Source organism: Heptranchias perlo, chromosome 16, assembly GCF_035084215.1.
Source record: "Heptranchias perlo isolate sHepPer1 chromosome 16, sHepPer1.hap1, whole genome shotgun sequence".
NCBI lineage: Eukaryota > Metazoa > Chordata > Chondrichthyes > Hexanchiformes > Hexanchidae > Heptranchias > Heptranchias perlo.
In genome coordinates this window covers 45672095-45697467 of record NC_090340.1, presented here as the reverse complement: position 1 = coordinate 45697467, position 25373 = coordinate 45672095, and the positions used below count along the sequence as shown (strand labels likewise).

Genomic DNA, 25373 nt, shown 5'->3' with positions numbered 1-25373 from the left:
TCTTTTCTTAAGTATGGACACCAAAACTGTATGCAGTATTCCAGGTGCGGTCTCACCAATACCTTATATAACTGCAGCAATACCTCCCTGTTTTTATATTCTATCCCCCTAGCAATAAAAGCCAACGTTCCGTTGGCCTTCTTGATCACCTGCTGCACCTGCAAACTAACTTTTTGATTTTCTTGCACTAGGACCCCCAGATCCCTTTGCACTGCAGTACTTTCCAGTTGCTCGCCATTAAGATAATAACTTGCTCTCCGATTTTTCCTGCCATAGTGCATAACCTCACATTTTCCAATATTGTATTGCATCTGCCAAATCTCTGCCCACTCACCCAGCCTGTCTATATCCCCTTGTAGGTTTTTTATGTCCTCCTCACTCTCTACTTTCCCTCCCATCTTTGTATCATCTGCAAATTTTGATATGTTACACTCGGTCCCCTCCTCCAAATCGTTAATATAGATTGTAAAGAGTTGGGGACCCAGCACCGACCCCTGCGGAACACCACTGGCTACAGGTTGCCAGTCCGAGAATGTACCATTTAGCCCGTTGTTCCGTTTGGACCCAGATAACCAGGAATCTATGAGCAAAAGCAGCAGCCATGGCCCATTGATCAATAGTTAACATGAAAACAGCCATTGCAAATACTAGGGGCCACAGACAATCTCTCACACTTGGTTATCATTACTGACATTACTCAATAGTCAATGAAATGCTAGAAAGTGACCGGAATAGAAGAGCACATGATGAAAACTGGGCAATGATATTGCATAAAGGGGACCTACACCAAATTTAATATATATTCATGTTTTTTTGGCTAGGGTGTGGCATCTCTATTTGTCTCTCATTCTCCCCCATATCGTGCTTCCACCCCCTCTCGCTCAGTGCATTGTGGGAAGGCATTATAGAAATAGTTAGGAACTGTATCATGCACAACTTAGTCAAAATATGCAAAATTCTCACGAGCTGATGCGATCTTGAGTGCAAAATAATGGGTGTAGAAAGCTAACATGAGACAACGCACAGATAGTACAGAATAGACTAATTCACAGTACCGAGGAATTAAGTGATGTCCATGGAGTGTGGACTAGTGGCAATGGTCACAAAATATTGCTGTACATTGATGCCTACCTTGCTATGCTGCAAGTACTTTGGCTAGTTTGCAGTCTGCAGATACAAGTATAGGAAACTTATTCCTTTGCATGATCAGACAGAGTTCTGAAAACTGGATGTAACAGTAACCCCTTTAACACTTTAAAATTGCATGATAGAAATTACTCCTTCCCCTCAACTCATAGCAAGTATATACACTAATCTGGACAGATGAACTAGTCTTGATCCTGTGGTGAACCAATACAGTACTGATGGATGTGCTAGCCTGGCTCACCTGTTCTTTTCCAAATGCGACTCTAGTTCTCTGGTGGTGACAGAAACAAAGAGGAATTCATGTGGACAGGTAAATGACCACAATTCGGATGCTTACAACTCCACATTCAGGGATGCAGTTGGGCTCCTAAACCTTTGATGTTATTTCTGGGCAGCTCAGCTCAGCAGTATTATGACAAAACCCATGGATATGAAGACTGAAAGCTCTTAACCTATCCTCCTATCTAATCTGCCCTTCATACACCCCTACAAGAACAGGTGAGGAAGCACTCAGCAGTTACATGAATTCTATTGATCTGGATGGAAACATATTTGATTATCCAACTAAGATGAAAGACACCTAGAGTTGTCTGTTGATTTGTCACATGCTATGCCCAAACTGTGAAGTAGTAATAAACAAAGTAAATAGGATTTTGGGTTATATTGCAAATCAGTTGATTTCATGGCCAGAGATCATGAAGTTGTATATTCCCCAAGTTTATTAAATTCATATTTAGCACAACCAGCACAATTTCAAAATGCACATTATTCTGTACAGCCCCCGATTCAATCACTTCCAGTACATTTTCTTTTCACCACCTTCCTTTCCATCTCTCGTAGTCTCATTTTCTTCCTTCTTGTCTAGCATCATGATGTGCCCCCTGTACGACCTCTTCCCGTAGTTTTGATATCCTTTTTGCTGTTTTCCATGTTCTGTAGCCAAATCCTTGGCCAGTTCAATCTCTGTATTAAAATGGTGTCGTTAGTCTCCCCTCTGAGGATTTCCAAATCACCAGTGTATGGGAGACCCAGAATTTCATTGGCAGTTTAACATCCAGCCTAAACAATTCAATGCTTTTATCATTGGCAGTTGTATTACAAGTACATTTTAATTAGACTCCAAAGCCGCCTTCCACTATTAGGGTACCCTTGACCACTTTCCCGTTTCCATTGTATTTTTCTACTTTACAAAGGTCTGGTCGGGGCGTTGGGCTCATGGTGGCGGCCTGAGCTAGTCTCATCAATAGAATAAGCCTCTTCATAGTCTACCTGTAATATATGAAGACCAAATGTTATATTCGTTCTTATTTGTTTTTCTTTTCTGGGCCTTTTTTGTAGGGCTTATAATGGTCACTGTGATACCATTTATATTGTATTTTCTTTCCCTGTTTTGGAATTGCCAATTTTAGATTGGTTTCTCCTAATTTATCCATAATCTCATATGGACCTTCCCAGTTAGTCTCCCAAGCCCCCATTTTAAAAAAATTTTGAATGTGACTTGGTCACCTATTGAATAGATGGCTCATCGGGTGGGTCGGGTCCCTGCCAAATCATATAGTTTGCAACATCAACAATAACCTCCCGTTTCTAATCCTGTCTGATCCTAGAATAGACCTCTTGTGTGGAAGCCATGCATAATGGCAACTCAAATTCCACATCTCCAATTTTCAGCTGGAGGGGGATCAGTTATCTCAGCTGAGACGCTGTCTTCTCCTACCCCCATAAGTTGGAGGTGCCTCCCACTGGGCGGAAGGTCATTATGGTGAGTGATTAAACAGGTGGCTCCTGTGTCCACTAAAATGACCCTGTCATTCCTTTTTAAAGGGGTTATGGTTACCCTCCTTTACAGCAGTAGCTCCCTTTCTCCACCATACTCCAGAGCATCCTAATAGCGTCAAGGTATAGGTTTTGCTCATCCGGGACAGGTGGGGCTGAGGGTTCAGATTTCCCTTCCTGCTTGGGTCCCTGGCCATACGCTCCTCCCCCTTTCACCCAGCACTGTCCTCTTACATAGCCTGACTTGCCACAGTTGCTGCAGACCTTGTGCTGGCTGCATTCTTTTGAAAAATGCCCTTGTTTGCCACAATTATAACTGACTTTTCCCCATGTGCTCTCATTGGTCACAATGGCTGCCATTCTTTTCTGGGCTCTTTGAGGTTTCCAGTCCTGCTTGGACTCTTACCGTGCCAAGAGAGAGGGTTAACAATGTTTTTATACTTGTTGATCGCCAAGCCCCAAAACGTGGGATTGTTCCCATGGAGCTCCGTACGTTGGTTCTGTCCCTGATTCTGATTGTACACCTCCAAAAAAAAAAAGTCCTCAGGTACTGAGCCGGGTACTCATCCTGTGGGTTTGTGGTCCATCACCTTTCCCATATCTGCCTTGACTCAATACCCAATCGTTTTACACACCAGTGCTGTCTGGGCATCATGTGCCGGGAAGTCTAGTCCGGTGGAGAAGACATCCACCAATACCACACTTGGGGGGTAATGCGGCTTGGATCAATTGACAAGCGCCTTTGTCCATCAGGGCATGGTCCGCTGCAGTGACTGTACCTTATTTAGCACTTGGGTGGGGTCCCCTATCCCGTCATAATGGGGTATCTGTTCTTTAAGTGCACATAGCTCTATGAGGGTCAGGTCTCTTTTGGCTTGTTGGGCCTTGTACTGGTAAACATAGAAAATAGGACAAGAGTCTTTGGGCCTGCTCTGCCATTCAAAATGATCATGGCTGATCGTCCAACTTAGTACCCTGTTCCCGCTTTTTTCCCCATGTCCCTTGATCCCTTTAGCATTAAAAAATATATCTATCTCCTTTTTGAATACATCTAATGACTTGGCCTCCACTACCTTCTTTCTGTGGTAGAGAATTCTACAGGTTCACCACCCTCAGTGAAGAAATTTCTCCATCTCTGTTCTAAATGGCAAACCCCATATCCTGAGACTGTGACCCCTGGTTCTGGACTCCCCAGCCATTGGGAACATCCTCCCTGCATTTGTCTGTCTAGTCCTGCTAGAATTTTATACGTTTCAATGAGATCACCTCTCATTCTTCTAACTCCAGAGAGTATAGGCCCATTCTACTCAATTTCTCCTAATAGGCATCCTCATTCTCCCCACCATGCCTCCTCGCCTTTTCCTGCGCTCTTGGGACCCTCCTTTGTCATGCTCCTTTGTTTCTGATTCTACCTCCTCTTTCCCAAGTGATATACTCGTATTTGCAGTTTTTTTTTATTGTTTTCTTGCTCGCTTTTCCTGGCACCTTCTTTCCTCCCTCTATCTCCTCACTACTTCTCTATCCTTATTTTCCTGGGATATATCCCACAACTCTCGATAGGCCATTTTAATATCATCCAATTTCCCCTGCGTTTTAGTCAATGCTTCTGTGGAGCTATGTAGTTGGGCCCTCAACTGGGTCATTTTCTGGCGCATCTCCAGCTGTTGGGTGGCTGCTTATTTCCTTTTTGCTTGGACAGCCCCAAACGCATTGTTCAGGCTCCCTATTTCACCCTTTTGTTGCTTATTCAGTTCAGTCTGCTCACTACACTGTTCTTTACATTTGGCACATCGATTGTTTAAATTTACAGCAATTTGCATCATAGCCATTACTTTTCGCCTGTCTAATTTTTTCCTTTTCTCTTTTATATTTCTATCTTCACATTTTACTGTGAATTCCTCATACAGGTTGTTCATTTTGTCATTATCGAATGGACCATCCTTACAAATTTGTTTTGGTCCATTCTTCAGCCTAAGGCGTCCAACCATCACTATTTTCCTTCTCTACCCTTTCTATGTTTTTGTCAGTCATTCTGACGTCGATGTCCTTTCCTTCTTGGATTCAGCTCATTTGGAGGTGATTAGTCTCCTTTTTAATTACCTCTTACAATAACCTTCTCTTTCCGTGGTACCTATAGATGTTGAGGTGTGAATAATTGGTGCAGAGGTTCCCCAGCCACTGTCACCTCAGCACTTTACAACTTTCTAACTACTTATCCATGACTCCCAGATTATACTCACAAACATACGTGGTTTACCGTTGCGCCTTGTTGGTCGTCAGTCCCTGGGTTGGAAGAAATTTACGTCCAGAATCTGTCCCCGCCTGCAGTCAGGTCCGCTGATTCAGGCTTCACTTCAGTCCGGTCTCGACCATCCCGGTTTTTGTCACGACTGTTCAAGTGCAGTCTGTGGCTGGTTCGCCAATGAAGTTAAATCCGTCGGGTAGAATGATACAGACTCGGTCCTTGTTTCTTGTCTTGCCTTTATTTCAATGTTACAGTGCGATAAGCAGGATACAGTCAAGCCCAGGCACGAGCTCTTCAGACAGTACCATAGCTTTAATCTCATCATCCCTTTTTTATACATTCAAATCTCCTGCTTATAACCAATCACGGAGTTGAGGGAAATAAGTTTGTGCATTGCCTTATGGTGCATCACCCTCTTTTCTCTTTGTGCTGCCCTCAGCAGTCTCAGCCGCTCCCAGTTTTGGCCTGTGGTAAATGAGTTTTCAAGCTGCTAATTTAATCAATTGCTGAGGTAATTAGGGCCTTTGTCTTTAATCATGCACATATCATCATATGTACCAAATGTCCTTTCTGTTCATTTTCAACTTAACTCCTTCCTTCCCATGTCTCAACAAGTACTCAGAACAGTACTCCAGATGTGGTCTAACCAGGGCTTTGTATAGCTGTCGCAAAACTTCCTCCCCTTTTATATTCTAGCCCTCTAGATATAAAGGCTAACGTTCCAATAGCCGCCTTGATTATTTTTAGTACCTGACCACTACATTTTAGTGATCTGTGTGCATGGACCCCTAAATCTCTTTGGACTATCATTGTCCTAGCTTTTCACCATTTAAAAAAACTCAGATCTATCCTTTTTATGGTCTAAAATGGATGACCTCGCACTTACCTGCATTGAAATCCATCTGCCACAATCTTGCCCACTCACTGAATCTATCAATGTCTCTTTATAATTTATGCTCCCGTCTGCACGACCAATCTTTGTGTCATCGGCAAACTTGGATATATGGCTCTCTCTTGTGTTATCTAAGTAATTAATAAATATAGTGAATAGTTGAGGCCCCAGCACAGATCCCTGTGGGACACCACTAGTCACTTCCTTCCAATTTGAGTACATACCCATTATCCCTCATCTGTTTTCTACTGCCTAACCAGATCAATAATTTGCCTTCAATTCCATAAGCTTTAATTTTAGCTAACAGTCTCTTATTTGAGCAGTAGATACGAACTAAACTCACCACAAAGTTGAGTCTTGGTAATGGTTCTGCTGTTGCCATTTACAGCTCCTCTAGTCCCATTTTTTTGTTTCTTTACCTGTTCCGTTACCACCTTCCTTGCCTTGCACCATCATCCCTTTTGTCATTTAATCACTCCTGCCCTCCATCCTATCAGAGACCTTCCCTTTTGTTCTTTCCTCTCCTCCCCTCCCTCTTTCTCCACCCTCCCCTTTCCCTTGCTTAAAAACTGTTAAATCTTCAACTTCTTCCAGTTCTGACGGAAGGTCATTGACCTGAAACATTAACTTTGTTTCTTTCTCCACAGATGCTGCCTGACTTGCTGAGTATTTCCAGCATTTTCTGTTTTTTATTTCAGATTTCCAGCATCTGCAGTATTTTGCTTTTGAACTTTAAGTCTTGTCCATTCCAGTCTAAGTACACTTTTAACAACGAGATGAATATTAATTACTGCCAGTCAACCTCTCTGGCACTAAAAATTAACTATTACAAGTATGGAGTCTCATTCCTCCAGGTTTTAATTGTTGGAGATTTTAAAAAGGAAGGTGGTAACGGGACAGGTAAAGAAACAAAAAATGGGTCTAGAGGAGCTGTAAATGGCAACAGCAGAACCATTACCAAGACTCAACTTTCTGTGGTGAGTTTAGTTCGTATCTACCGCTCAAATAAGAGACTGTTAGCTAAAATTAAAGCTCATGGAATTGAAGGCAAGTTATTGACCTGGTTAGGAAATTGGTTAGGCGGTAGAAAACAGCGATGAGGGATAATGGGTATGTACTCAAGTTTTAATTTTTTTTACTTTTCCTTTGCCTCTTTTCTCTTAATCCAATCCTTCTTTCCCTCTCTCTTTATTTCTCTTTCTGTACCTCATTCTAACTTACATTTCCTTCTGAGTCCTTGCGCTGTTAATATCTCAATCCTTCAATCTGATTAATTAAGGAGATGCACAGTTTTCACTCACGTCCCAGATGCCTTGTTTCCCTCAGTGCAAGTTGATAACATTGCACCATCAGCAACTTGCCATGCAAAAAAATTAAAAACCTAAATGTGCAAGGGCAAGACTAACTAACGGCAGATGACGTTAGATGCGCTGCTACAGCAAAATTTGGCCCATTATTTTGTCCATGGTTCCTTTTTTTTTTCTTTGTTGCGTTAGTTTAAACTAAGTTTTTTAAATGCCACACTCAAGATGGTGTTTACATTTTTATTTATAAGCCAACACACTAGAGGCAGGATGTGCTTCTTTGTCTATAGAAATATTTTTTTGGAAACAATATCCTTAATATGCTAATATTTTGATTTGAAGATAATCAAAAGTGAATGTATTACCAGAGACTTTCACTTATTTCGACCAGGAAGGCTGCTTACTTGGAACCAAGTGTCGTCAAATGATCTAAACCATAGACAATGGGCTAAATTGTCCATTTTGGCAAGTTTAGTTCGTATCTACCGCGCAAATACAGGAACTTCATGCCGCTCAGTGCATTTCACTAGCTAGGCAGACAGCGAGTTGCCATTTTCACAAAGCTAACGGCAGAGTGGCGCATCTCGGACAGCAACTTTTAGATATCCACATTTAACCACGTGTCTACCCCTCGCCTGAAGTTGCTGTACCATTTGCGCATAAATAATGGCAAGCACCATTAGCCTCACCGTTCTTTTGACAGCAAAATCTGGGCCATTGAATATTTACAATTCTTCTCAAACACTGAGTTGCCATCTCAGGCACTTTGCGTTTATAATTGTTGAATTTCGTATGCATTATATAGTGATTATCTGTCTCCTCAGACCAACTTTCAAAGCCTGTGCCAGTCTTCAAAGAGCAGTTTGTGAATAAAACACAAGCATAATTCATGTACTGAATAAAAACAGAAAATGCTGGAAACGTTTTCAAGTCAGGAAGCATCTGTGGAGAGAACAGACAAGCCAACATACCTGTCTTCAAAACTGTTTTGAAAAAGGATCCACACTCAAAACATTGACTTATCTGATCTCTCCACAGACTCTGCCCCACTTGCCAAGTGTTTCCTGCATTTTCTGTTTTTGTTTCAGATTTCCAGTATCAGCAATTTTTTGCTTTTTGTTTATCATGTACTGGGTAGTTTAGTTTTGCCGTCTGCGAGGTTCAAGGATGCAATGTGGCTCTGTGGGTTTGCACCTACGGAAATCCTGCAAAGACTATATTCTGTTGGTTTGCTAAGGGATCAGATTGCTATCTCCCTGTGAATAGTATTGTTTTTATTGTTTTCATAGGAACTCATCTGTTTAACCCTGTGAACTGGCTCCAGACTGCTATATTTCAATTGATTCAACACCTCACTTGACAACATGGCTGACATTATTTGGCTTCTGAAGTGATGAGAGACATAGTGGAATTCTTATGTATTATCTAGAAACAATAATAGAATCCATTATTCACCTGGGGCACGCTATCCCAGATTATTTTGTGTATAAGGCCATATTTTGGTTCATAGGGAGCAAGGGCTTGCCTATGGAACAGCCTGTTTGTATTGAGCTTGAGGGAAAAGTGTCTGGACTGAGCTTAAATTGCAACATCGCCCAATTTGGACAGGACCACCAGATCCAGTGACTGTATGATCCCATTTGATACTTTGGGAATCTGTTAACAATAAAAAAAAGGACAGGGACTACAGCTATTTTATGTTAATTATTTGGTTATCATGATTACACTAACCATGCCTTTCACCCTAATAGCACTTAGATAATTATACATATATATAAAAAAATGCAATGTAACTAAAGAGGCAGCTGAGGGAGCTCTAACTCTGATAGACCTTTTAAAGTGTAAGGCTAAAAATGTTTCAGACTTCTACAGTAAAGACCATACATTCTAATTAGGCTGATTGTGCTCAACATTTTAAATAATTTGGTTCTAATGTTTTTTTTGTAGTAATCACATACTGCAAGTCTGGATATTTTTTAAACTGCTTAACAAAAATGTAGCAAAGTATTCTGAAGAGCATAAAATGCTGTGATTTAAATTTCATCAATGCGGAGCTGCACTGGGGATTCAAACATTGACCTTTATGAATTATATCTCACTATTTTAACCCCTCTCCCATGTAATCCAGGACTTCAAAGGTCAAATATCGCAACCCTATTATTGGATGAAGCTCAACAACTACCATTTGCACAGGGGCATTCACATCAGGACAATGTCATCTTTCTTCCAATACTTGAGACCGACTGACTGTGTCCACAGCTTTTTTTCTCTCTATACCCCAATATATCAAAAAAAAAATTTCTTGCTGATATTTTTCTAGTAATTTTTTCCCTTCCTTTCCTCTTCTGAAAATGTTAATTCCTTTGTGGGATACAATTCCATGAATGCCAGGCAGCCTCTGATTCCTTACCCAAGATTCAGGTAGTACCCTTGACAATGAATGTTGGCAACTATCCAGCAGAATGCTATCATGGCCATGACAAATTCTGTCCTCAACCAATGTCCCCACATCTACACTTCCAACAGAACTGCAGTTGGAAGTGGCAGTGTGGGTAATTTCCCCTTCCTAACTCCAAGCTGACATCATTTAGCACAGCACAGACTGGGCATCAAAAGTGCTACTTACAAAGTGATCCATCGCAAAAAATATGTTTTCCCCTCCTCACCTTAGCTTTCTAGAGGGGTTGTTTCCTCTGTGACATATTTCTTCATTCATTATGTGACTTCTAGTTACTCCTCCCAGGTACTTCCCCATAGAACTGTAACAGATGCAACACTTGTCGATTCATTACTTCCTACACCGCTGTCAGAGGTCCCAGTATTCTTTCCACATGAGACAGAGATTCAAACAGTCAGCTTCATAGATTGACCTTTATGAATTATATCTCGCAATTTAAACTGCGTTCAATTTTGGGCACCGCACCTCAGGAAGGATATATTGATCATGGAGGGGGTGCAGCATAGATCCACCAGAATGATAGCGGGGCTTAAAGGGTTAAATTTAATGCGTTGTGTGGCACTACCACTGTGCTAAAGGGAATAGATTCAGAACAGATCTAACAACTCAAAACTAGGCATTCATGAGGCGGCATTGGCCATTAGCAACAGCAGATTTGTATTCTAGCACAATCTGTAACCTCATGGCCCGGCATATTCCTCACTCTACCATTACCAACAAGCCAGGGGATCAAACCTGGTTCAATGAGGAGTGTAGAAGAGCATGCCAGGAGCAGCACCAGGCGTACCTAAAAATAAGGTGCCAACCTGGTGAAGCTACAACACAGGACGACATGCACGCTAAACAGCAGAAGCAAAATGCTATAGACAGAGCTAAGCGATCACATAACCAATGGATCAGATCAAAGCTCTGCAGTTCTGCCACATCCAGTTGTGAATGGTGGTGGACATCCCCATCCTCAATGATGGCAGAGTCCAGCATGTGAGTGCAAAAGACAGGGTTGAAGCATTTGCAGCCATCTTCAGCCAGAAGTACTGAGTGGATGATCCATCTCGGCCTCCTCCCGATATCCCCACCATCACAGAAGCCAGTTTGCAGCCAATTTGATTCACTCCACGTGATATTAAGAAACGGCTGAGTGCACTGGATACAACAAAGGCTATGGGCCCTGACAACATCCCGGCTGTTGTGCTCCAGAACTAGCTGCGCCTCTAGGCAAGCTGTTCCAGTACAGCTACAACACTGGCATCTACCTGACAATGTGACAAATTGCCCAGTTATGTCCTGTCCACAAAAAGCAGGACAAATCCAATCCGGCCAATTACTGCCCCATCAGTCTACTCTCAATCATCAGCAAAGTGATGGAAGGTGTCATCGACAGTGTTATCAAGCGGCACTTACTCAACAATAACCTGCTCACCGATGCTCAGTTTGGGTTCTGCCAGGACCACTCGGCTCCAGACCTCGTTACAACCTTGGTCCAAACATGGACAAAACAGCTGAATTCCAGAGGTGGGGTGAGAGTAACTGCCTTTGACATCAAGGCACCATTTGACCGAGTGTGGCACCAAGGAGCCCTAGTAAAATTGAAGTCAATGGGAATCAGGGGGAAAACTCTCCAGTGGCTGGACCCATACCTAGCACAAAGGAATATGGTAGTGGTTGTCAGAGGCCAATCATCTCAGCCCCAGGACATTGCTGCAGGAGTTCCTCAAGGCAGTGCACTAGGCCCAACCATCTTCAGCTGCTTCATCAACGACCGTCCCTCCATCATAAGGTCAGAAATGGGGGTGTTCGCTGATGATTGCACAGTGTTCAGTTCCATTTGCAACCCCTCAGATAATGAAGCAGTCCGTGCCCACATGCAGCAAGACCTGGACAACATCCAGGCTTGGGCTGATAAATGGCAAGTAACATTCGTGCCAGACAAGTGCCAGGCAATGACCATCTCCAACAAGAGAGAATCTAACCACTTCCCCTTGACATTCAACGGCATTACCATCGCCGAATCCCCCACCATCAACATCCTGGGGGTCACCATTGACCAGAAACTTAACTGGACCAGCCACATAAATACTGTGGCTACAAGAGCAGGTCAGAGGCTGGGTATTCTGCGGCAAGTGACTCACCACCTGATTCCCCCAAAGCCTTTCCACCATCTACAAGGTACAAGTCAGGAGTGTGATGGAATACTCTCCACTTGCCTGGATGAGTGCAGCTCCAACAACACTCAAGAAGCTCGACACCATCCAGGACAAAGCAGCCTGCTTGATTGTCACCCCATCCACCACCTTAAACATTCACTGCCTCCACCACCGGTGCACAGTGGCTGCAGTGTGTACCATCCACAGGATGCACTGCAGCAACTCGCCAAGGCTTCTTCGACAGCACCTCCCAAACCCATGAGCTCTACCACCTAGAAGGACAAGGGCAGCAGGCAGATGGGAACAACACCACCTGCACGTTCCCCTCCAAGTCACACACCATCCCGACTTGGTAATATATTGTCGCTAGGTCAAAATCCTGGAACTCCCCACCTAACAGCACTGTAGGAGAACTTTCACCACACGGACTGCAGCGGTTCAAGAAGGCGGCTCACCACCACCTTCTCAAGGGCAATTAGGGATGGGCAATAAATGCTGGCCTCGCCAGCGATGCCCACATCCCATGAACAAATTTTTTTTTAAATTGAGTACAGGTTGAATAGACTAGGCTTGTATTCCCTTGAGTATAGAAGATTGATGGGTGATCTAACTGAGGTGTTAAGATGATTAAAGGGTATGACAGGGTAGACAGAGAAACTATTTCCTCTGGTGGGAAAGTCCAGAACAAAGGGACATAACCTTAAAATTAGAGCTAGGCCATTCAGGGATGATGTTAGGAACCACTTCTTCATGCAAAGAGTAGTGGAAATCTGGAACTCCTCCTCCCCCCTCCCCCCGCCCCCCGCCCCCCAACCCCCCAAAAAGCTGTTGAGGCTCGGTCAATTGAAAATTTAAAAACTGAGATTGATAGATTTTTGTTAGTTAAGGGTATTAAAGAATATTGAACCAAGGCAGGAAAATGGTGTTAAGATACAGATCAGCCATGATCTAATTGAATGGCAGAGCTGGTTTGAAGGACTGAATGGCCTACTCCTGTTCTTATGTTCCTACATGTAGTTCCTCCAATCTAGTGTACTGTATTCAAGTCTCAAAGTGTGCTCTCCTCTATACTGGGTGACCACTTTGTTGAATATTTCTGTTCTGTCTGCAAGCATTGTTCTGACTGTCTGTGGCTCACCACCATAATTTCATTCCATTTCCACTCCAACCTTTCTGGTTTTGGCTTACTGTTCCACAGAGCTCAATGTAAACTTCAAGAACAGTTTCTCATCATCCTCCTGGTTATTCTGCAGCTGCTCGGTCTTAACAGTGACTTTTGCAAATTCAGACCATAGTTGTCTCCACTATTTTCTTGCTGGTTTCTCCCATTCACATTCCACTTTGCTGTCTTCTATTTTCGAGCTTTTTTTTTTACTCACCTTTCACCTTGCCAATTTACAGCCTGCCAAGATGACCTTCATATATCATCTTGCAATTAGCCTCATTTTCAGCTTTAAAAAAAATGCATTCACATGTTCTTAATCAATCAGCTGTTACTTTGTACTAATATTTAGGATTTTTGACCCAAGATCTTTATGGATTGTCATCCCCTCACCCTTTTTTTGTGGGGCTTGTGTCCCCTTCCTTTTTAGTTCTGATATAGGATCTGTGCACCAAATGTAAGCTTACCTTTTGTAGGTGTTAATTAACCTGCTGTGTCTTCCCAACATTTTCTAATTTTATTTCAGAGAATGGTTCTCATAACCTGGTACACTTTGTACTTTTCCTTTACGATTGACTAAAGAGGCTATCAGGTAAGACCATACCTGCACCTGGTCAGTCTGCAGTGTGATCTCTCAGACGATGTAAGCTCTCCCAGATCTGCTTTGTTAACAGTAGGAAGTCGCAATTGCATTGTTACAATTTTGGTCTATAGATAATCTTTTTGTATCCAGTGTAATCAATTTTCAAAGGCAAGCATGCAATTAATCTGGGATAGCAGGCCACAGGGTGACTAATGAACCCTTTTTACAATGAGGTATCTACTGATGGACAAATAATACTGACTGACAGTATATTTCAGGCTACAAACTACAAATCAGGTTTATTAAGAAATAATATTAGCAGAAACAAAAGTCAAACAGCAGATAGATAAATCATGTGAGGTACGAGATTGTACCAGTGGTATCTAATCTTCGTGCTATACACATGCCCCCGGGGCTATATGACCCAAAGCATGAAGAATTTTACCAACAATTAGTAGAACAAGAGATTAAGGATTTTGTCCAGAGAAATGCAGGCCAGGATCTGGATGAGCCATGGCCTCCGGACATTCAAGAACCCTTGATTCATGATTTCTGGGACAATGTTACAACTAGCCCAATAACCAAAGTACGGGCACCCACCATAGAAAGAGGTGAGGATTAGGAGAATGGTTAGGAATCGCAGCCACGGCTGAAACAGCAGCCTGGAACCGAATAGACAGATAGAGCATGTGGGAACACAACAAGGTTATGAGACAGCAAATGAAGGGGATCTCGAGTAAAACAAATAATGGGCAGAGAGATGAAATTCTGGAACAACAAGAAGGACTGAAGTCCAGAAATGAAATGGTGGATGGAATGATTAAGATAAAAGGGAAGATTTATGAAATAATCCAGCAACATAATAACGAAGTACAAGTTCAAAACGTGTCAAAGGCCATTACCTGTGCTATATATAGAGGGTTTTTATTGAATCAGGTACAACAGGGCTTGGTGGATATTGAAAATAATAGGGTGCCCAATTTTGTAAGTGATAAAATCCTTAAAAATTGTTTCAAACACCATAAAATTGTGGATGGTACCGACTGGTGCAAAATCAGGAGAGGTGGGTCGACCTATTATGCCCGGCGACCATGTAAAGTAGATGCAGACAATGAAACTGAGAATGGATTGGTACTGGTGGTTGTGTGGATACCACAGTTAATAGAAAAGGATAAATGGGAAGTGTTTAAGGTAGAATCCATCTGAACTATTGAAGGGGATGCATAAGGAATTTATACGATTCCCCAAACAGATTATGAGAAAGGGAGCTACATGGAAGGCCCCTAGCCTGGACTGTTATGCCAGGTCAAGAGGATCCTGGATATATAGGTGTGATAGCACAACCCCAGGCATATCTGCCTGTGGGTTTACCCTGGATGGCTAGTCTCCTATGTGTACAGTGCAACTGCAGACATGGGATGCCCACCAGGTGAAAAGTGTCTATATCTAGGACGTGGGAAATATTGTGTGACTACCACAAAAGTCACATATAAGCATAGCGACCAAGTGTGTCTGATAGAATCCCCAACCTTTTGTTTTGTACCGAAGGAATTGACCAAGATATCACCATGATTCAAGTTAATATATCAATGCAGCATGAGGCCCTGAAAGCCGTGATCCAGTTTGGACATCCAATACCCCCATTATCCTTGAGTCTTAAATCAATTATAGAACATACTAAAACTTCACGGATGCACCTTGTAAAAATTCAGCAAGACAATGAGAACATAGAAAAAGTGATAAATATGCTAGGTGCTTATCAATGGTGGGAGACAGCATATAATGTTGGACAACACCCATGGGTTAGAATGATTTGTGTGATTTTGATATGTAGGCAATGTATACTAGTGTTTATTATGATAATTTGCTTATGTGTAATGCAAAATTTAATCAGAAAACATGGAAAAGAAATATTCTTTTGCTTCTGTCAGGGCAAACCCAACCTAAACGCGAATCAATAATAAAAACCTAATAACCAAGGAAAATGCTCAGGGTATGAAGTGGATCAGTCAAAAGATTCAACAGACCACTTGAGGGAATGTGGGGTTCAAAACTCCTTTAACAAAAGATATTTTAAACAAAGACATCCTACGTCTTATTGGTAAAAAAACAATATAAAAAGAAGACTTTGAGAGAAGAACAGGCTCTTCTCTTCACCACCCGGCAGTCACAAGGAACTCACACTGCAGTTGAACAAATTGGCACAGGGTAATTCAGATCAGAGAGATGAATGCGTGGCTCAAAGATTGGTGTGGGAGAAGTGGGTTTCGATTCATGGGGCACTGGCACCAGTACTGGGGAAAGTGGGAGCTGTTCCATTGGGATGGGCTTCACCTGAACCAGGCTGGGACCAGTGTTCTGGCAAACCGAATAACTGGGGCAGTAGAGAAGGCTTTGAACTAAATAGGGTGGGGGGGAGGGCTCAGGTGGGGCGAAGTTTAGATTGATAAAGAGAAAAGACAAGGAAGTAGTACAGGAAAGTGATGAGGGTAATGATGAACAGAGTGTGTCAGGAAGGGACAGAGCGTACAAACATAAGAGTGCATTAGCAAATGGGGCCGGAGTAGGAAAGAATGGTAAAAAGACAAAATTAAAGGTTCTTTATCTGAATGCACGCAGCATTTGTCATAAGATAGATGAATTGACAGCACAAATAGAAACAAATGGGTATGATCTCGTGGCCATTACAGAGACGTGGTTGCAAGGTGACCAAGGTTGGGAGCTAAATATTCAGGGTTATTTAACATTTAGGAAGGATAGGAAAAAAGGTAAAGATGGTGGGGTAGCTCTGTTAATAAAGGATGAAATTGGTATAATAGTGAGAAATGATCTTGGATCAGAAGATCAAGATGTCGAATCAATTTGGTGGAGGTAAGAAATAGCAAGCGAAAGAAATCACTGGTGGAACTAGTATATAGGCCCCCTAACAGTAGCTACACCGTAGGGCAAAATATTAATCAGGAAATAAGGGTGGCTTGTAAAAAAGGTAATGCAATAATCATGGGCGATTTAAACTTTCACATAGATTGGACAAATCAAATTGGCAAAAATAGCCCTGAGGAGGATTTCATAGAGTGTATTAGGGGCTGTTTCTTAGACCAATACGTCGGGGAACCAACCAGGGAACAGGCCACTTTGGATCTGGTAATGGGTAACGAAACAGGATTAATTAATGATCTCAAAGTAAAGGATCCCTTGGAAAGCAGTGATCATAACTTGATAGAATTTCACATCCAGTTTGAGAGTGAGGATCTTGGGTCTGAAACTACTGTATTAAACTTAAATAAGGGCAATTATAAAGGAATGAGGGCGGAATTGGCTAAAGTGGACTGGGTAAACAGATTAGATGGTATTATGGTGGATAAGCAGTGGCAAACATTTAAAAAGATATTTTATGACTCGCAACAAAAATATATCCCTGTGAGGAGGAAAGATTCCACAAAAAGGGTGAACCAACCATGGCTAACTAAGGAAGTCAAGGATGGTATCAGGTTAAAAGAAAAAGCATACAACATGGCAAAGATTACTGGTAAGCCCGAATATTGGGAAAACTTTAAAAACCAGCAAAGGAGGACTAAAAGAATAATAAAGAGGGAGAAAATCAATTATGAGAGTTAACTAGCAAGAAATATTAAAAACTGACAGTAAAAGCTTCTACAAGTATATAAAAAGGAAGAGGGTAGCTAAAGTAAACATTGATCCCTTTGAGGATGAGACTGGGGAAATAATAATGGAAAACAAGGAAATGGCAGAGGAATTGAACAGATATTTTGTATCTGTCTTCACAGTAGAAGACACTAATAATATACCAATAATAGTAGAAAATCAAGGGGCAAAGGGTAGGGAGGAACTAAAAACAATCACTATCACTAGAGAAAAAGTACTAGGTAAACTAATGGATCTCAAGGCTAACAAGTCCCCTGGACCTGATGGCTTGCATCCGAGGGTCTTAAAGGAAGTGGCTACAGAGATAGTGGATGCATTGGTTGTAATCTTCCAGAATTCATTAGATTCTGGAAAGGTCCCAGCGGATTGGAAAACCGCAAACACAACACCTCTGTTCAAGAAGGGCTGAGACAGAAAGCAGGTAACTATAGACCAGTTAGCCTAACATCTGTCATTGGGAAAGTGCAAGAATCCATTATTAAGGAAGTAGTAGCAGGACATTTGGAGACTCATAATACAATCAAGGAGAGTCAACATGGTTTTATGAAGGGGAAATTGTGTCTGACAAATTTATTAGATTGAAACATATAAGATTCTGAGAGGACTCGATAGGGTAGATGCTGAGAGGATGTTACCCCTCATGGGGGAATCTAAAACTAGGGGGCATAATCTCAGAATAAGGGGTCGCCCATTTAAGACGGAAATTAGGAGGAATTTCTTCTCCCAGAGGGTTGTGAATCTTTGGAATTCTTTACCCCAAAAAGCTGTGGAGGCTGAGTTAGACAAATTTTTGATCAGCAAGGAAGTCAAAGGATATGGGGAAAAGGTGGGAAAGTGGAGTTGAGGTAAAAATCAGATCAGCCATGATCTCATTGAATGGCGGAGCAGGCTTGAGGGGCCGAATGGCCTACTCCTGCTCCTATCTCTTATGGTCTTATGGTCTAATGGGATTTTATAGAGGAAAGTCATATGTATGGTTTGATTTTGCTTCATGAATGCTCGTATGAATGATAACATATTTGAATAATTACTTTTGATTAACGAAACTACCGTAAGTGAGGGTGACTTTCTTTGCTTGACTATTCGTCCATTGTCCAAGAATCACACAAAATAAGGAATTCCCTACAATCACAATGACTCGCTTAACTTATAAAATCTGTTGTAAACCAGTAAAGCGAAGTTCTATCTACTCTCTGTAGGATTACTATTTTACTTTAGACCAATGTCTGTGATGCAAAGTTTTACATGAGTCCAAACATCCATGGAGTCCTTCGTTAACCTCTGCCTATAAAGCAGGATATCAAAAAGAGAGCTGCCAAACTTCTCTGTCAGGCAAGCCTTGGGCATATTGCTGTGAATCAACCTCAGCATCAGACACCCCAGCTGAAATGTCTGCTACAATATAGTCACACCCCTGTTGGATCAGCAATCCCTCCTTCTCCTTCTCCTTCTCGTAGCCTGGTAATCAAGTTTTGTAATAACTACATCGGGACAGAGAACATGTGAAAGGCTGGCTACATATTATTCCTCTATCGCTTAACTGATTAATTGCTGCTCAAACAGCCTGACAAAAAGCCCTAACTCCAGCATTTTTTTGTAAACAATGGACAAGAAAGGTTCCACCTTGTAGCTTGTATATGGCATGCAATTTTCCTCAAATATAATTAATGACCCCAGAGAAGAAAAGGAGCTCAAAGTCACACTTTTTACATAGCTATGAGCTATGGCTGGTGGGAGTTCTGGTCCAGATATTTTGTGTGTTCCATCTGTACTGGTTACTCTCAGTTGTCAACAATTTGAAGTTGTCACAATACAGGTCAGACACAAACTCCAATAAAGAAATATTTTTTAAAAGGCCCTGAAATTCCAAGTCCCACGATTCACTGCCAGAGGTGCATCTTGGTGGGACTTCTGCCTGCCTCAAAGCCCTGATGCTGACCCCATCATAAATCCCATGGTTAGCTCATTTTAATATTGTTGGACAGGACAAAGGCGAAAGTCCCACCAGCAATTGGTTAATTATGCCAGGGTAGCTCAGAAAACTAGGGGCACAGAGAAAGGTGTTGCTAGGGCGAAGCTTCAGCATTTAAAGCTGGCCTGCCTTAAAGGGGATAGTGCAGACAGGATGAAGAGAAAATAGCACCAGGCAAAGGAACCTAAAGAAGGGCTGCAAACTTCACGGAGAGTGATGTTCAACATCTATTAACTGAAGTTAGACCGAGAAGGGATGAGATTTTGGGCGTGGTAGCAAGAGACCAGCAAATACAACAAGAACCATGTGGAAAGAATGGCACAGATAATGAGCGTTAACTCCATAACCGTCAGAACCCTGTCCAATGCAGGAAGTTTAATAACTTCACAAGGTTAGCAAAGGTAAGTGTTATTGCTACAAGTTGCCATTAATGTACATTTGGAACATTTCAGACAGTAGACTAATATTTACCCTAAAAGTGCTTTCACAAACCTAAAGTTTTCACACTGAGAATTGTACTGACACCTGCATGTGGAAGACTTAACTTCGATGGCTATAGCATCCTCCAGTGCATATCTACTGAAGCTTTACTGTGTCTGTGTAGATATAGATATTCTGTAGAGGATAGTTATCAAATTAAATTGTCTGTTACTGACAGTAACAGCCATTCTTTTCTCATGCAGGAAAAGATTGTACACAATTTCCAAGAACAACAGGCTACAGGAAGAGGTGCAGCAGACATTCGCGTCTTAATGCTACAAGAGGAGAAAGAGGCAATAGAAGTCTTAGGAACTTACCCAGCTGATGCTGTAGGGGATGAAGATGTGGGAAGGCCTGCAACCTGAAATGCTGATCAAGTGCCAATGGTCAAAGATCAGCAATGGTTTCTCTTTTTTTGAGACTCATATTCTGAGGAGAGTTTTACATGACCTTAAGAGTGCGGAAAAATTGACAGCAAGAAACTAATTGCTTCTTATCGCCACAGAAGCCAGAAGCAAGGGAAAGCTGTAGAGAGAAGGAGAAAGAGAAAAAGAGAAAGAGACTTTTAACATGTGGAATTGCCAGCAGAAATTTGCTCACTTATTTACTCTATCATTTGCATTAATCGGCCCAGATAGATTCACTCAGGGAGATACAGATAGTCTAGATGAAGAATTGACACAGGGTAATTTATAAGTTACTAGGAAGTCAGAGGATGAGGTGTTGCAATAGGAGCATGATGTATCTGAACAAGGGTCTCAGGGGACCTGCCATGAAAAGAAGGATGATAGAAGAGCACCAAACTCAAATGAAGGCACTGCAAAGTCTTCCTGAAAATGTACGGCAGATGGTAGGGCCTCTTTTGTGCCAATATCAGAAAGACCTTCTCAACAGAGTGAGTGACAGGTGGAGGAACCTCTACTTACATCCAACAGAACACAAAGGTCTGGAGGCAAGTCATCACCTTCGGTGAGGAGACTTTGACATTGGGTGACGGAATCTGGTAGAAATTGTTCTCTCCATTTTAAAGGGTGTGCAGGATAATTATTATACTCCCTTTGAGGGATTAAGGAATATTAGCAATTCTGTGAGATCTGTTTTCCCATAGATCAGTGGCATCCAATATTCTGATCCTATGCTTAATGGGAGAGCATCAGAGAGTTCTCTGCTTAGTCACCTCATATGCCTTCACAGATAGGAGAAAGTTAGTGGGCCATTGTTGTGGAGATTCCAAGCCCAGAGAAGTAGCCTGTCCCCGGTCCATCACAGGACGCAGTAGTTCGGAAAGAAGTACAACATCCGTACTAATAGTCCTATAGAGTTGCCGTCCACATCTCTGAACCCAGGCCCTTAGAAAAAGGGTTATAATAGAACTAAGGAAAAATCAAAAGTCACAATGGGAGAACAGTGTAATAGCTATAGTAAGCACTGTCCTGGTTCTTGAGGAAGTTTGTAGCTCTCTCTGTGGGATGAAGCAAAGCTGTTTCAGGGCTTCTGGACTGAACCACTGCCTCCTTATGCATAACTACAAAGATCTATTGAATTAAGATCTTTTGGGACTATACACTTTGGTGGTTGGTTATCTACAGGAGGGTCTACATCTCCTGCAATGCTGCTGTATGAGTCTGGCTGCCTGGCTTCTCTGCTGTTGGTCCTCCTATTCCTTCTTTAACATATATATCATAAAGAAGGGGATGCCTATTGGGAAACCGTACTGTGACCTTACAGTATATTTTAAGTAAATTGTCCAAATAAAAATAAATCTTGAGGGAGACTTCCAAATGAAGCTAGGAGCCTCAAAAATGGAGTGCAAAAAAGATTCAAAGAAAACCACTCCAAAGTAATGACTCATTATATATTACCACAATGAAATACTGCAATTCACTTTTAGGGATCCAACATTCACCTTCCTCAGCTGCTGAGCTAAGTTACCCATATTTTATAATAGAATATCTTAGATGGATGGTTCCTAGAGTGCAAATTACATAATTTAGGATGCTGTAGCTTTTCACAGTGATATCCTGTAACCCCTCTCCCACTGTTCCCACCTCTTATACGCAGAAAATCCCCTATCCTCCCACAATGCATCATCATCACAGTGCTCCCATACTCCAAGACCATCCTTCCACTATTGCCACACGCTAGAATCCTCTTCCATCACTTCCAATATTCCCAGAGCCCAAACCCTCACTCCAACCATGACCCCCAAAGACCTGCTCCACAATACACCCAAACCCCCCTGCTCTCTCACCACCCCTACCACTGCATGTACACCCTAGACCACATTGCCAACACTATGAAAACTACAGTCCGCTTTCTACTACATGGCTCCAACTTACCTATTTCCTGGAGCATCTTCCTCTGGATTCCGGACCTTGAAAAAACTCAAGACATAAAATTCATTACTTAGGTAAAGAAGCATACAATAAAAAGCACAAGACTACCAATGAACAACAATAATCACATAATTTAAAACCCAAAATACTGCTGACACTCCCATAATATTTTGAATAATTGAAATTACAATCATCATAAATCAGTGACTGTGATAACATACTTTACATTGCATCGCATAAAATAGCATAGTATACTTAAAAAAACACGTTTTTATCTTAAATAATCTAATAAAAATGGCAAAAATTTAGTTCAAATCTCTTCAATGGGATTTCAACTTGGTCTTCAGCCAAGAAAATTTGACATAATTGAACTAGTGGATGATTGAGAACTGGTAAGAACAGTCAAATCTCAGTTGAAAGGATTGGTTTCAGACTTAGTTGACATTATCTGCGTGGCATTTCAACAATCTTTCAGTAGAGCTTCTGAGTCACTCAATTCAGAACTATCTTGAGAAAAGCAAACTTTATCCTCCACAGTTGATCTCCAGTATAACCTGTGGAAACTACATACTGAAGAATACTTGCTACAGTACTTTGTCACAATTAAGCCATCCATTGTCAATCTAAATTAATCTAGGAAGTAGCAAGGTTTTGTCAAAATAAATATCTTCTTTTTCTCTAGCTACAGTTGCTTATTTTAAATTACCTTTAAAAACTCATGGGAGACTATAACTATAACCATACAAACCATCAGAGTTAAAAGCAGTGACAGACCTAGCCAACCAATTTACCACCTTTTTTGCAGATGTTATAGCCTTGAAATTCAATTGTGCCCAAAAACAGGCGCGCAGAGGCGGGTTCGCAATTCACGCACCTGTTTGCCTGGTCCCAGCCAGTATGGGAAATTGTGCTGGGACCTCATTATAATGTGGCAGCTGTGTAGCCGTCACTACCCGCAATATTCATCGCTTTCATGCCTGTTTGGTGAGGCCGGAAATCGGGTTTGACTGACATCACTTAAAGGCAGCCAGAGCCTCTTGAAGTGGAGGTGCACTCTGGCTGCAGACAGGAAGGAGCACTTCAGAACAAACAGATGGCTGGAAGACACACCTGACAAAGCACCCAAATTCTGTGATGCGCTTGGTGGCCCTGGTTCAGGCGATGACAGCAGGAGGGAGATTCTCTTCTCCCCCCTGGGGCAGAAAGCCCCCTGGGCAACACCTATGCTGCCAATGGGAAGAGATGGCTGAGTTACTGAATGCCAGGCTTAGCTCCCAGGACATGGCTGCATTGCTGGAAGAAGTTCAATGACCTGTCCAGAGTTATCAAGGTAACAATAATGCTCTCTTGCTCTCTGCTTACACCTCCACTACCTCCAGCCTCACTACTCACAGTACTCCCCTCCTCTGATTCCCTCCACTCTCCTACAATCACTGCACCACATCACCATACCTCCTTCTCTTTATACTCACACTCTGCCTTACTACTCTCACCATTATTCTAATTCTCACTTCTTCCTACCTCACATCTGAGACAAGAGGCTGCCTCTACACACTCCTCCTCAAGAGGAAAATATGTTGGTCATCAGGAAAGGGCAGAATCATGGCTGTGGTGACTAGGAACGCTGGAGGAGACGATAGGCCAGGTTTCTTCACACCTTGTCCTCTTTTCCCATTCTTAATTCTATCTCACCCTACACACTCTGCATGACAAACTGTAAATGCTTGCACCAGCCATTTATTTCTTTGCTCTCCTTTCACATCACAAGCTAACTCTATCATTTCAGGCACATAAACTGTGGAAGCCCCTATGCCACTTCAAGAAGAGGAGACCAGCATTCCTGGAGATGCAGCGTCACTCGATTGGACCCTAGCAAGCACCAATTCAGAGACGATACCACGTGTACTTTAGAAGTTAAGCTACAGGATTGGTATTGAGGTGGTGAATCACTAGGCACAGGTGTGCAGTAGCTAGGACAGAGGGATTGGATGCCACAGGTGCCAGCTTGCTTGACTGCGAGATCAAATATATGTCTTTTTTTTAAAGTTTGTAAATGTTTTTCAGGAAGAAGGAACTACGCCCTGCATTCTTTTGAAACATAAATCTAGCGGGTTAAAAAGCGTGGCACCTGATTTTGGTTTTGATTTGACAAATCACTGGGTGTAACAATCTGTCTTACCCCGTCCTTCTGCTTTTGTTTCTGTCCCCCTTACTGAGCCTAGTCTCTCCTGGGATAGGTCTGGGAAGATAGCCTAGCTATCAGACCATGTCCAGGTCTGAGCAAACGAGTTAATTTTTAAATTCTTAAATAAAAGTGTCCAGGTTTAGTTAACTGCATCATATTGTAATTACTCCTTACCATGTAATTGTTTTGGATAATAGCTGACGTAAGATTGACTGTGCAGAGTTTGCAAAGTTCTGGAGATAGGGAGGAGGATTTCTATGTCGATTTGCAATGTGAGAGTATGGATGCTTACTTAGAGATCATTACTCAATTAGATGTGAATAAATAAACTCTCTAGGGCTGTAAATCTGCAGCTTTTCCAGTGCACTCCCAACCTACCTTTAGCAGAAGTGCCCAGAAGGGCTCAACATTAGTTTCAGGACCCAGATATGTTGGGTCTTGAGAATGCACCAGGGATTCAGTATTGGCCTGTTGGTGGCAGAGCCTCAGCCCACCCCAAACAATGCCATTGGTATAAGGAGGCACAGGGACACCTCAGTCTGGAATTTCCTGTGACGCTGATGTGGTGACTTAAGTTCAGCGGGGCAGGACTTATGCCTGCTAAAATTGGAGGAGGTTCACCCTGTCAGAATTCCCAGGGTTAGCTAATTTAAATAATGTTAGTGAGAGAAAGCCAAGAGTCCCACCAGTAGGGGCCAGATATGCCAGGGGGGTAGAGTAGGAGTAAGAGCGCAACTTTGGTATTTAAAGGGTTACATGCAGTTAAATTATTGAGCAGCCGCTTGGAAGAGGGACTGAAATGGCTGTTGCAATAGAAGGGAAAAGGCGAGCCTCTAACTTCTGAGGCTGATGTGAAAGTGGTGCTGTCCTAGATTTGAGAAAGGAGAGATGCAATAGTTGGGGATTCCAAGGAAGAAGCCATCACACGCAGCAGTACGAGCCATATGGAAGGAGATGGTTGTGGCTGTTAGTGGGACCTCTATAACCCCAAAGAACCCCTTGCAGTGTTAAAAGAAGTTTAATG

The 25373-nt window shown here is 42.2% G+C and overlaps 1 protein-coding gene and 1 long non-coding RNA gene across 2 annotated transcripts in view; one reads left to right on the top strand and one right to left on the bottom strand.

Annotated features, from left to right (window-relative positions):
* cyb5b (cytochrome b5 type B) overlaps positions 1-24496 on the top strand; it is a 60939-nt gene extending 36443 nt beyond the window's left edge. The window contains exon 6 of the transcript XR_010965975.1: positions 20032-24496. The gene's annotated coding sequence lies outside the window, so the exon portion shown is untranslated. The remainder of the gene's footprint in view (positions 1-20031) is intronic.
* Positions 1843-5911, bottom strand: LOC137333348 (uncharacterized). The gene is made up of 2 exons (XR_010965869.1): positions 5180-5911; positions 1843-2415 (listed from the first exon to the last, which is right to left on the bottom strand). It is a non-coding gene; the product is annotated as an uncharacterized lncRNA (long non-coding RNA).
* Positions 24497-25373: the final 877 nt, after the last annotated feature.